At 43.0% G+C, this 14,396-nt stretch overlaps 1 protein-coding gene across 1 annotated transcript in view; it reads right to left on the bottom strand.

Annotated features, from left to right (window-relative positions):
• Nucleotides 1-12,401, bottom strand: part of SMARCAD1 (SWI/SNF-related, matrix-associated actin-dependent regulator of chromatin, subfamily a, containing DEAD/H box 1) — a 116,177-nt gene extending 103,776 nt beyond the window's left edge. The window contains exon 1 of the mRNA XM_066186364.1: nt 12,313-12,401. The gene's annotated coding sequence lies outside the window, so the exon portion shown is untranslated. The remainder of the gene's footprint in view (nt 1-12,312) is intronic.
• Nucleotides 12,402-14,396: the final 1,995 nt, after the last annotated feature.

A 14,396-nucleotide genomic window follows, 5' to 3' on the forward strand; every position in this document is an offset into this window, starting at 1 on the left:
CATGTTTGAAGAAGAGAAATGGGAGCAAATAAAAGTGTAACAAGGTGAAAGTTCATGTTAACCTGAGCTACAGTACTTACCTACTTGTAGGTCATTTTTGTAGCATTCATTATACAGCAAAATGAAATACATCTAAGACTTACTTTTTGAAGGAAATAAAAAATGCACTGCCCTTCTAGAGCAGCAAGAAAATCACTGCAAATGCCTTGCCCACCTTCTGAAGCACTTCTCCCATTTTCCAGCACCAGCCTACATCACCCCTGTGCACCTTCCCAGCATCCACCAATGTCACTTGACTTCTCTAGCCCTCATGGCTCAGCAAAACGCTCACGTCCACTTATCACTTGTATTATCATATTTTGTCAGTCAATGCACAAGCGTCAAAACGTGATCTTTGCCCCAAGCAGCGAGTGACAACTCACAAAGTCTATGAAGCAGAGCCATCTCATGGGCACACACAGCCCTCCATGCAGGGAAGAGCTTCCGCTTCCCTGCACAGCAACAAAAGCTGGGTCAGGGGATGCTCCATTTGACTTTCCTGTGATGGCCCTGACTTCTGAAGACTCTTTTTTAATTTGATTTTCCAGCTCAGCATCTAAACTGGGACCTGACTGTCTTCTTGCTTCCATTACTTTTGTTCTAGCAGCATTTTGCTAGAATTGCACATGGGCATCGTGGCGCATGTACTCAGCTGGCCCAGATGTGTCCCTCAACACCTGCACAAGGAAGCTGAAGCTGTCCCAACTGCAGGTGAACAATAAACTAAAATAAATAATAATAAAAAAGGAGTTCACGTGATCCAGACTAGGCATGCCAGGAAACTCAAATATTTGGCATCTGTTTTTCCTTTTCAAGCTGAAGTTGCATGTATTTCTTTTGCCATCAGAGGCAGCTAAACTTTGTAACCAGGAGCATTCAGATAGCTGTGCTAGCAATGAGTGCACACCAGTCTGGTTTAAACCTGCTGAAGGGGGCTTTTGTTACAGAGCAATGCTGTTGAGCTTCATATTTTTCACACACAACACCCATTCAACTAGAAGTTTACGAATCAGAAGAGAAAAGCAAGTGTCATTGGGTTTGTTGGTGGGTCAAAAAGTTAAGACAACACACCTTTACAGTTCTCCCAGCGATGCATTTCCCCCAAACAACAGCAAAGCCTGTTAAAACTGTTAACATGTGTATAATAAAATGCATCACATAGTGTAAACTTACTGACAAGAAGAACATGATGATAAAATGAATTAAGTGCAAAAAGCAAAGCTAAGAATTATTAAAATGCACATAAATTTTAAATCTGGTAATTTAGAGTTTACAGTTTTTCATGGGAAAGCCAAATTGATGCCTGCTAACAAATAAAAAGAATTCTAATTAATTGATTCCTAATAATTTGGGGGCTGATAATCTGTGATGGCTTTAGCAGATTTCTGGGCATTAGCAGCACTTTTATCAACACAATGAGTTGAGTAAATCCTCTGCCTTTGGAGAGATGGAAATTAGTCAAGCTGGCTGGAAGATCATTCCTTTGAGACTTGACTTTGTTCCAGCATCCCTTCACTGGAAATTCAGAGAGGGACATAGTTTTCAACATGCCACCTCCAGGTTTCTGAAATGAAATCTATTTTGCAGGATGCTTGTGCTATGAGAGAAATGAGTTTCTGACAGCAGCTGCCTGCAAAGTCCTAGGCTCTGGGCACATCATGCTGGGTCCAGACACTGCCACTGCCTCTAACCACTTTTAATTCAGGCTCCCTCAAGATAATCCAAGAACCCCAGACCATCCCTAGGGGATTTCAAGGCCTTTCACTCCCTTAGGTTAATGATCCCGGCATTAGTAGCATCCTCCAGAGCCATTCACACTGGAAGGTCCGAGTCTCTCTTTCTCACAGCTGATTTCTGAAGGGCAGAAGACCTTCAAGCCTCAGAACTTTTGACAGAGGGACAACCTACCTACATCTCAAGAAATGTTACCTGAACCTGAGATGTTTTCCACAGAACATTTTGCAAAACACACTGCAAAGCAACATTCTTTTTCCCACCGAGTTTTTAATTAGAAAATTCTGAAAAGTTTACTTGCTTAAAATTAGATATTAGCCAGAGGGGCCCTTGAAGAGGTTATCAGGGCAGGATGGTAAAAGGTAAGAGAGTAGTCAGTGGGACATGAACAATTGGCACTATGTTCAGGGTATCACCAGCCAAAATACCATTGCTGGTGTCTCATTAAGAGGGAATATCAGCTTCTGATAATTTCTGCTTTCAAAAACAGCATGCAGTGGTAGGATGTTCAGCTAAGAGCCAGGAGACGTTGGCTTATTCCTGACAGTATCACAGAGCTTAGAAAAGCAGCTCTGAATCAGATCTTCCACGTCTAAAGCAGAGATGTAAATCCAAACTTAGCTCAGCAGGATACTTAGGCATTCTCCATCCAAGCACATTACAGGACCTATAGATTTAGGATGACAAGTGCTGTGAAATACAAGCAAAGTTTAAAGCAATTTGGTGGAACTGTTGACAAGGAGAGAGCAGAAAGAAGGTAGGAAGGTTCCTGCAGTCACAGGTAAAAGAAAGGGGTCAATAAAAGATGGCATAGGTGTACAGGAGATGAAGAGAGTCTGAACACTTTTGTATGGAAGATATCAAGAGACACATGCAAACTTAGGATGAGATGTGAGGACTTAACGGATGTTTGGAATGAGGTAACTACAGAACTGCTACATGAAATGATTGGCAGGGAAGGAAGCTTTTAGAAGGATTTCAGAATAAGCAACAACACTATTCCAGTCTAGTCCAAGCACTACTCCAGTCTAGTCCAGATGCTCAAGAAAACTGTGGAGAATCTGGAGAGAGATAAGCACTGGGGGAAAAGAAGGGAGTTATAGTATCATCACAGCTGTATCTTAAATCAAAGAGTAATACATTTCTTAACCTATCAAAGAATAAAAGTATTTCTGTAGGAAGCTCTTGTACTAAGAAAACACACGGCTCCCTAATCTCCAATTAAATCCAAGAGATAAACATTTATATTCTTAGCATTAAAAATCGAGATACTTACAAAACACCTTCTAAGAAACCTAATACTCTAATCCTCAAGAGAGGCTTTTATAAAAGGATGCTCAGACTCAGCAGTTAAATAATTTCCACTAACAAGACCAAAATATACAAAGACATTTTGAAAAATTACATCCACCTGTGTGGATGCAGGGTTTGGGGCACGCTTTTTTTTTTTTTTTTTTTTTTTTTTTTTTGTGTAGCCACACTATTGCCAAGTATCTGAGAAATGAAAGGAACCTAGCAAGGAATTAAGTAATTTTTATCTTCTCTTTCTGTGACAAAAATTACGCATAAAGGTTCAAAAGGAAATTCTTCCTGTGCGTTTTATTCCAGTCATAAAATACACTTTATAGTATCCACTGAAATGCAACAAGACACATTCATGCTGTGCTCACAAGGCATTATGCCACCTGGCCAAGAGACATTGGTAAGGCAGTCAGGCACACACCCTGTTGTGCGTACTGAGCTTTTATTGCCCACTCAGAAAGCCTTGTTTTCATCATTTTGAAGGGGAACAGAACTCACTCCAAGAAAACCCCAACCTGGATAAAATTAGAGCCAAAATGCAAAAGAAGCTGAATGCCAACCTACCACAGTGGAAAAATATTTAGCTGTTTCATTGACTTTTGCATTTCCACACTCTACTCCTCTGTTACCAGCAGGACTAAACCTTTCAAACCTCTCGATACCACGTGAAGCTGCTCCCCTGTTATCCGGTTTAAAACCTTTTCCTAGGATCTACTTACTGCATCTTTTGAGACTGGAAAACAGCACACACACACATGCAGCTACCTGAATTTTCAAAACGGGCCCAGGAATGGGATGGGCTCAGTACCACATGCCAAGCTCTGCCTGCCCTCCTGCATCCCCATCTGCTAAGCGAATAGGTATTCATTCATGTAGGAGGCTTTTGAAACAGCCCCTTTGGCTGTGTAGGAGAGGGCAGACACCCACTACAAACGCCATTGTTTTGGGGCCCTCTGGTAGGAGTTTCACACAGAGTTGGAGTAGCAGCCCTCTCAGTGGGCAGTTCCCATGACAGAAGAAATTGCTGTGCTGGCCATTTAGCAGTTGGGTCTGCTACAGAAATGGGAATTAAATACATTTCTAAGGGGAGGAGGTGATTTTTTTTTTTTTTTTTTTTTTTTTTTTTTTTTTTTTTTTTTTTAAGTAGGGATCTGTTCCACATGACCTGAACAACAGAAGTGCTCCTGGAAATATGTACTCTGATACTTAGGTAACTATCTGGCAAGGGATCTATTTCATCATGTGTTTCATGACTTAGAGGATCACTCAGTTCTCAAAACCTAAATGGCAAAGATTAACTTGTACAAGGTTCTGTCAAAACACACCATGAACTGGTTTTTGTACAGTGTGAAAGAGAACCTTGAGGCACTGATCTCATCAGTTTTGTCAGCTCTAACTGCCTCGAGATACATTAATACATGGAATGCACAAATGATTACCAGACATTCAAAGCCAGGGCTTACCACCCTCATCTGGGTGATCACAGATTCCCACATGAGACACCCATAGGCCTCCAGCTATGTTTGTGTGAGAAGCCCTTTCCAGGCCCTAAAGATGTCCATTTGAAACCACCAAAGCTGGAATCATACAGCAAAACATCAAGCACGAACACAGAACACATTAAGAGTGTTTTAATACTGCTTTATAATATTAACAATGAGGGCTTTTGCTTCATGCAAGGGATCCTTGTTTAAATTACATTGGATGGCCTGTTTTAGTCTGGTTTATGGGCACATCCTGTGCACTCTTGCACAGTTGAGCAATCCCATCCAATTCTAAAGGCTTATTTATGAGCATAAAGATGACTTACAGTAATAAAAAGCTACACCCTTGTCGTTCCAGCACTCACCTGCTCACTAAGGATCTAATCATAATACAAACAATGAAAAAAAATGTACTCAGATTCCGTTTTGAGCCGTGCCTGAGCAAAGCAGGGAAGGAAAAACAAGAATCCTCCCACAGCTTCCAATTCCTCTCGTGCTTTGAGGTGAGAGAAGAAAATTTGAACTGAAGTTCTTAGAAGGATGAAATGTTCTTGTTTCACTGGATTCAAGACTCACAGTTCTGCCATTTTTTCTTTCATAGAAATGAAACACTTGCTTTCAAATGCCATACTTCTGGGTTTTGTTTGGGTTTTTTTTTTTTTTTGGGTGGTTTCATGTTTACTGTGGTTGCTGTTGGTTGGAATTTTTCATGCTACAAGTATTTCTTTCTGTCATTATATCAAAACTAAACTCTTATGCAAAACAACCTAACTTTATCAACACGCTGCTTTTGAATATAATTGCAAATTCAAATGGATTATAGGGATGCAGGAACTGGGTTGTCTATTCCTACCAGTGATAAGCTTCCATGTTTCTGTCCCACTTCATTCCCCCCCCTCCCCCCGCAGAAAGTACACCTGGCCTGTGAAGATTTTCATCCTGTTTGCTTCTTGTCTCTCTGGGATGGAGGCCCTGCTTCAGCAGAGGACAGATGAACGTCCTCAGGGTAGAGCCAGCTCAGAAGGAAATGGATCTTTCCCTGCTAGTCACATACTACTGTGATTCTCCCTACACAGAGGCAATTCAGGGAGAGGCTCCTGCCAGTATAAATCCAATTGGGCTGTGTAAACACAGAGAAGGACCAGAGACTGTGAGCTCCAGAGAGAGATTGCTTCCTTCTGATAAACTAAGCTAATAAATAAGTTTTTAAAAGACCAAGATCTCTAATGTTGAGAGCTTTAAAGGAGGATCAGATTATGCAAAAATTATGGGTGATATTCTGGAAAAAAATTACTTTGCATTTGCCAAACGCGTCCTTTTTTTATACTGATAGGAATAAAATCCTTTTAAAAAAGAAGGGAGGGAGCAAAGGCCTTGCCTATAATGCCACAACTTACCCCTGTTACTGCAACAGGCTACACTGTCATGCCAGAGCCAGAGAGGGAGGCGCTGGAGATGTCTGTGCCCCAACATATGACAGCTGCCCACATCCCCTAACTGATGTTAGCTTACAGCAGAGAGCTGCTGGATCATGTCAGACAGCTCTGGGCCTTTCACCACAGGAAAGACTTTGAGCTGCTGGAGAGTGTCCAGAGAAGGGCAACAGAGCTGGGGAAGGGTCTGAGTTAAGTCATATGAGGGAGCTGGGGGTGTTTAGCCTGGAGAAAAGGAGAGAGAGAGGGGAGATCCTATTGCTCTCTACAGAAAGGAGGTTGCAGCAAGATTGGCATCAGTAACAAGTGATGAGGGGAAATGACCTCAAGTTACATCAGGGGAGGTTTAGATTAAACATTAAGGAAAAAAATTACAGAAAGAGCTACCAAGTCTATAGACTGCACAGGGATGTGGTGGAGTCACCACTCCTGGAAGTGTTAAAAAAATATGTGGATATAACACTTGAGAGCATGGTTTAGTGGTGAACATGGTGGTGGTGTTGGGTTGACTGCTGGACTTGGTGACCTTAGAAGTCTTTTCCAAACTTAATGGTTCTATGTCTGTATGACTTTAGATTGATTCTTAGCACAGTTTTTGCAAGGATTACTTATATCTCATTCTGAGAATTTTTAAAAATATTTCTTTTTCATATTAAACCTCATAAACTGAAATACAGACTGGAACCACACTGTCTGCTTTCACTTTTGCCATAACAAAAATCTGTAGACCCCAATAGAAATTACCAACGGTGTCACAAGCCAAGCATCTGTGCTCCATATACCACTGAAGACTTTTAGCTAAGAATGATATATTAAAAACACACTCTGCATTAAACAGGACGGGGTGAGAAGGTTTGTGCTGAGGTGTTCGATGGGGCTGGTCTGTTAGGTTTTTTCGGTTTTTTTTGGTTTTTTTTTAAAGAATCTGTATTGCCAGGAGGGGACAAAACTAAAAAGAGGGGAAGAGGATGAGAGTGCAAAAACAAAAAAAAATATGAGAGGAAAAAAAATTAAAAAAAAAAAAAAAAAAGGAAAAAATGAGAGGGAGAGAATACTGAGAAAAAAAATAAGGAAAAGCGACCACATGCCCCCGAGGTGTGCGGCAGAGCCGGCAGCCGCCCCGGGGCCGCAGCTACCATGGACAGAGCCCGCCGCCCGCCCGGCCCCGCCCGCCGCGGAGGAGCCGCCGCGGCGCTCCCGGTTCCGGGAAGCGCCGGCCGCGCACGGCAACATCCTCCGTGCAGGAGTTCCAGCCAGGGCCCCGGAGACGGGAGCGGCTCCCACACGGCTTTATGGGCTCCGCCTCACGCCGTTTTATGGCGGCGTCTGGCTTAGGTTGGGCTTCCCTGTGTTGATTCAGGGCATCCTTCGGAACACCTGCCTGCGAGCCCCAAGCCGCGAAGTTCGGTTGCAATAAAACGTTAATAAAAGAGTTTATTGCAGGGCGCGTAAACCTAAAATTTTAAAGTAATCGAGACAGCAGCTCATAGGTAACTTCAAAGGCTATTTTTTAAAAAACATAACAGCGTCCTTCTATGTACAACACAAAAGCTTTGTGGCAAAATACGTTTTGTTTTAGACAAATTGCTCTTCCAGCAGAAGGGGAAATTTGAACCCTGACGGGTTTTCCTTTCAGGAATACAGTATACTCAGCACAGGAACTGCCTATTATGGATTTTGTAGCCCATTACTCCTGAAGGATGGTTATTAGTAACTCCTATTTTTCCTAGATAATGTGATGCTAAAGGGAAATCTGAATTTGGACACACTGCAGTACATACAGGGAGAAGAATGCAATTCCATGTTAAGTGTTTGAGAGGGGTTAAGTGCTCGAGAGGAGAGAAGAAACTTAGAAAAAAGTCTAGATAGCTAATAGAAAAGATCCCAATTCCCTAATTTGAGCTACAAGCCCAACTTCAGTAAAAAAAAGGAATTAAATTTCAAAAGAAAACCTGTCATAAACCTGTATTTACTGTATACACTTGACACCAAGTGCATTGCTGAGGATGTTATTTCATTACACTGTTTATATCCTTCATAGAATAAAAAATTCTGAATGTATTTTGCTGGATAATGAGGTATTATCTCTATTATTATCTAGATAATATCTGAGATATTCTCTATCTTAGGTAGAGTTTCAATAGACTATTTTTGTATTTCCTGAGCATCTCCCTAATTAACGATGTGAATTCATCTGCTGGTGTTTGAAGATCAAGAATACATTGTTAATGCTGTCAGAACTTTCAAAAATGCTAGTCCCTTCCTTCAGCATAGTGTGGAGTTTGTAATGCTTATAAAATACAACTGTTTGAAGATGATATTGTGGCTAAATGAGAGTTTTATAGAAACACTGAACTTTCCATGAAAAAATTAAAAACAGTGTTCTAAATCAGGTGATCTTGGTGACAGTATTGAGTTGAATATTGAATATCTACACTGCCAATTTTGTGGTCCTCCAAGCTGAGTACTCAGAGGGCTTCACAACAGCTGTGCTCTTTGGAAAAGCGTATCCATGCTCTGGAATGTAACATATTACTCAAGGTTCGCTGTTTCTTAAGGCAAAAGTGTTTATGGTGGTATGGTTGTACAAAAATACACATTGGGGGTGGGATGACAGAAGTGCATCATTGCTTCTGGTGTAATGACCAGGAAACTATTCATGGCCATGGCTGCTGAAAAGCTACCTAAAGTAAGGGAAGAGAGGGTGAGGAAGGTAAATTTCAGCTTTGGATATACCTTTTTAATAAATATTTAGTTGTTTTCACATGTACATGTGCTTGTCCACATAAGTGCAAGCTGACAGAACTCCATTGCACATGTATTAAAAGCCAAGGTTTACCAGTAAAACCTGTGGCATCACAAAAGTATCCCACAAGAGCTGTGCTTTCAGTTACAAAAAACCTAAAATATTGCTATGCAAGTTAGAAGAGCAGCTGCTGGCAATAACCAGAGATTTACTCTCCAGACCCTTCCCCAACTCCATTGCTGGACACACTCCAGCACCTCAAGAAGACCTTCTAGTGAGGGGCCCAAAACTGAACACAGCCCTTCAGGTGGGGCCTCACCTGTGCTGAGCACAGAGGGACAATGTGAAAACAAGCATTTGGATCTGCCCAGAAAATGAGCTCTGTGACGGGAGCAGGAGCTAGATGATCTTTAAAGTGCCTTCCCACCCAAACCATCCTGTGATTCCGTGGTTTGCCAGCTATTACCAGCTCAGACAGGAAGAGCTCCTGCACAAGGGGGCCTGTATGTATTCAGAGGGGCGGCCCCTGCAAAGCAGGTCATGACATTTGCTGTTAGCACATCTCCTCTTCATCATTTACTGCATAGCCATGAAATGTGTGTAATGGCCAGCACAGGCAGATTTAAGCAATGTTCTCACATTTCTTTTGATGTCTCATCAGATTTCCTGATCCTTCCAAAGACAAAGAGAGAAGCTGTTTCTCCCAAGCAGCCTGTCCAGTTCTGTGCATGAACACAGCCCCAAATAAATACACAATATGGTAATTAACTATCTCCTGGCTTTGTTGTTTCTCTCATCTTTTCCATTTGGAAACCTCTGGTCAGCTTTCCTGTGGTCTATTCTTTGAGTTAAACTGTTTCCATCATCCAACATAGATCATATTTCACTTCATACCACAGTACTTCTCCAAAGAGGTGAGATATTCCTGAATGCAGAGAAGGTTTATGCTGATGGAAATCTGTCACACTTCTCTCCTATCCAGTACTATGTTCTAAAAGGTTAGCATTAAACTGCCACTCAAAAAACCCTTACCCATTGTAATTTAAAAAATCCCTTTTGAAAATCAGAGGCCTGCAGTAATTTCTAGTAACTTTAGGATATTCTCTTCCAGTGAGGGTATTGGAACTCATAGAATAATTCAGCCATTTGTTTTCAAACCTCAAAATGTATGACGAAGAAAACAAAAAGTGTAATGCAAGGATTGTCAAAGAGAAGAGTTAGAAGTAAATAGCAGAAATTAGGAAAACTTCTAATGCTATATTTTCTATTACAAAAATTGATTTTTAGCTGATTAAAAATTATGCTGGTACTGTAGTAGAATCACAGAAACTGTTTGAATGCACTGATTTTGCTGGCTTCCTTTTTTTTCTCTAGGCATAATTATAAAATACAAACTTTACATGAGAAAAAAAAAATTAAACCAACAGGGAACTTTCTCCCTCATAAAATCTATACTTTCTAAAGGCTGATGGCCCAGTTCTCTAACAGTTGCAGAGTCCCTAATGAAAATGCTCTGGGCTGCACCACAGGGCAGTCATGATCTAGAGTCATTCACAGAGAATGTATTTTATGTGATAGCAGTAAACACAGCGAGTGTGGCATCTACAGACTGGATATCGGACAAACAGGAGATTCTGGCAAGCAGTGGTTTGATAGAAATGAAAGGAAAAAAAAAATTAGAATATATTCTTAATTTTTTCCAGGCAATAGAAAAGCTGAAATTTTCTGACACTGCACTTCCAACAATTTTTCAAAAAGCTGCAAAGGTAGAGTTAACACTTTGAAACTTGATGTTTTTACATTTCTCAGATTTGAGGTATTGAAAATCAAGAAGACCTGTCAAAATAGATCAATTAATGAAGGGAAAAAATAAAAGCTCTTATCTTTGATGATCTGTTGGGGTTTTATGTGAATAAACAAATTAAGGGTCTGCCAAAAGAAGACACCAAGATATTTGTTCCCAAGGTTTCCTGCAGACTTTGGAGAGCCTTACTCAGTTTGGCCTGCTGACCCTCTGTGGAGGCCCTGATCCTGCACCACCATCTATTTCAGGAATCTGCAAGTCAATTCCCTACATCAGCTCCACAAATACTGTCAAGGTGTGCAAGGATAATAAGTACAACTGCTAAATGCACCCACAGATATCACTTTAGTATTGCAACAAGAGTCTAAGTTTTCCTTCTCTGCTAAGCAGCCAACTGCCACAGAAACAGGTGAAAACCTTGGAATGCTCAGCAGGAGGGCCAAAAACCTGGCTTTGAATGCTCATCTTTCATTTCTCTTATTTCTATTTTAGGGATTTTTTTTTTCTCATTCCTGGTTTAAGAATACTTGAAATTATTACCACAGGACCTCTAGGACAAGTTTAGACCCCCTGTTTTCTGTTGGAAGATGCTCTTCTGTTTATACTTCTCAGTTATTTCAAAAAACAAAAGGGAAATAAAATAAAGAAATACCCTTTCCAGATATCACTTCCTCAGGGTGTGGGAATGCCAGTGGAAAAGTTGTGAATTACTTTGTAAATCTTGTTTAGCCTCAGATATACAAAGGTTTATGTCCCTTACACACACCTCTACAGTTGAATACCCACACACAGACAGAGACCCTTCAGCACTGGAGTGGCTGAAGATGGTTGTACTCTGGAGCTGCCACCACAAGCTCAGCTTCCAGCTCCTCTGGAACCACAGGGAATACCTGCCATGGAGGTGTCACAGCAGCCCCAGGCAGGCGGGTGGCAGTACAAGGAACTTCCAGCACACTGCCAGGACCTCACAGCTGCTTCAGCTACACTGGACCGTGCCCCAGCCCCTAGTGGGGCAGCCCAAGGTTGAGAAACTTCCAGTAAAACCACAGCACAGTCTTCATAGCCCTAGAAGAGCCCAACTGAAAAGGGGGTTCATTGCAAAGATACCTTGTAGCCTTTGCAGAATTAGCTAATGATATCAAATAAAACTGCCTTTCCTCAAAAGGAAATTCCTCAAATTTGATAATGATATCAAATAAAACTGCCTTTCCACTCCTTCACCCTCATCTTTGAATACTCACTGCAGTCCCCCTGAGGGTGTCAGGGATGGGGTCGGCAATGACAAGCAGCAGCAGCATCCAAGTGAAGCAATCCCATTACTTTCTAACCCCAAAATTACAGCCAGCAATTCTCCCAAGCTTTCACTCTCTTTCCCAACAGGAAAATCCTAGGGATCCAACAGCAATTCAGAGCCTTTCCTTCCCAGCTGCCATCCTCACAGAAACAGCCTTCTGCTTTTCAAGCCCTTTTAAAGAAAAAGCTTTCAGGACATTCTGCAATTCAAAAAGGAAGCTGCCAAACTGTAGAGCAGGGAAGAAGGTTAACTGAATGTCTTGATAGCCAAGTAATAGGAGCATAATTGATTTAATCCAGAAATCTTTCCATGACCAGAGACAAACCACTCAAAAATTTGCTGTGAGATTATTTTTGCAAAACAATCTAGTAAGTAATGAAACATATCAATGCAATTCAGGCTGTATTCACCATATCTTCACTACAAACATTGCAACACTGCTAATTTCAGAGAAAGATAAGAGATATTCTTCCTACCTGAGAAGTGACTGAGGCTGTTAGGTACCGCATGTTCCAAACATCAGAGTGTGCCTTAGAGTCTCACATACCCTGGAACACTACCTCAGAGCCATGTTCTCACCCATCCCAATGGGGAAGCTCCAGCAGGAGCAAGTGATGCAGATTCAAGCTTAAATGAGGGAACAACCCATGAATCAGTAGAACCATTTTGCTTGCAGAAGCCTGCATCCAATCACCATCCTTCCCAAAATATTGCTCAGCTTTATCCTATATCAGAAAATTTCACCTCTCCCTTCCTCTTGACCCACCCTAGATAACAGGGCACAGCTTGGGCAACACAAACTGCCCTGCACCTGCTTCCTGGGGCATCAGGAAAGGATGGTCCCATCAAAAACCATGGTGAAACATGTCTGGAGGTGTAAAGCCAGCCCCTGGCCAAACATCCTTTGCTTTAGCAAAGTCTTGCAACTGGAAATACTTTTGAAGCAACTGGATCATTGTGTTGTGTTAGAAAGCAGTGGCACACATTCATCACACATCCTACATCCTCACCTTTGGCCCTGGGCTCCTGTTGTCCATATGAAGTCATATAACATTTCTAGGCCCCACATCCTTCTATGTAGACAGGATAATTCCCCCTAGACCAGAGGAGAAGATCAGGGACTAAGAACTGTGAGTAGTCCCTATATGAGCCTTAGCCAAGCTCTCAGCTGTACCATTTCTGTAGGATGGTTGTACAGTCCCACCACAAATCGTCACAGCTTGCTGACAGTCAGCATTTTGGGGGACCTTCATGTAACACTGGTCCTAAATTCAGCATTAGTGCTGGAATGAGAAAAATAAAATAATATAATCTGTGCCTAATACAAAGCAAATACTAAAGTGATACTTTCGCCCACAGCAACTGAAATCCAAAGCAGAGAAGCTGTATGGAAGTACTTAGCCCCCTTTCCATTGCTTTCCAAAATGGAGTACAGAGGAGCTCACTGCCCACTCTGACAGGGATCCCTGCTTCCCCTGCCTCCCCACTTTGCTCTGGCGCTGTGCACAGCCCATTTCTGCTCCAGCGGAAACCAACAGCAAAGCTCATCCCAGCCTCTCTAGCCACAAAATGTTTAGGCAGAAGACCTATCTTTTCTGTGTTAAAAAAAAAATCCCCAATAAATAAATGCACCACCCTCCTCTTTTTTTTCGAAGTAGACTTCGGAGAAGAGACGTTGCAGGAGATGTCATGCATGGCTCTTTCAGAAGCTGTGCTGGTGGATTCAATAAATGAATAAATAAATAAATAAGCTGATCTCCTTGCACTACTCCCAGGAGAAGCGGGGGCGGCCCCAGTTTTGGGGAAAGGAGGGGCTGGTGTCCGCCGACTGCCGGGGGAGCGGCGAGGGGCCAGGGTGTAGCTGCTGGTCGCGGATGCTGCCCCGGAGCCGGGAGCGAGCAGGAACCTTTGTGGGGCAGGATAAAAATGTTGACTGTAGATAAGCAAGGTGCAGGTGGGGACTGAGGGCACTGCGGCAGCTCCGGCCGGTCCCCAGGGTTTGCTTTTGGGGTTTATGGGAAGCAGGTGCTGCCGCTCAACGGTCTCGGCTTATTCAACTCGTCCCCTGAGCAAGAGTTCAGCCAGTGCACGTCGGCGGTCCGGGCATCTCCCGTCTTGGCAGAGCCTTCGCGGGAGGAAGGGAGCAGAGAAAACAAATAAAAGCTCAGAAACTTGCAGAGTCAAACGCTTTCCCCTACCCGGGGACAGAAGTCCAAAAGCTCCGCTGGCTCGTTGTGGAGCGGATCCCAGATGTGCAGGGGTGCTGGGAGCGGGCCCGGCATCCTCCCCGGGCTCACCGGCCCCGGACAGGGTAGAGGGACGGGCCACCTCCCGGTGTGTCCCGCCCCAGCAGCGGTGACGGGCCCCGCGCGTCCCCCACGCTTGCCGGAGTTCCGCAGGCCGGGGAGAAACGTGGGGTCCGTCCCGTTCCCCCGCACCTGCCGGGCTCCGCCACCCTCGGGGCCAGAGGATTTTGCAGCAGTGTTGCACCACAGCCCGTACACGATGCGCTGCTCGCTTCCTATACTGGCTCCTGCGTCTGGATAAAACTGCGAATCTG

Source organism: Chamaea fasciata, unplaced genomic scaffold, assembly GCF_029207755.1.
Source record: "Chamaea fasciata isolate MVZ Bird 193981 ecotype frontalis unplaced genomic scaffold, bChaFas1.0.hap1 SCAF_6, whole genome shotgun sequence".
Taxonomy (NCBI): domain Eukaryota; kingdom Metazoa; phylum Chordata; class Aves; order Passeriformes; family Sylviidae; genus Chamaea; species Chamaea fasciata.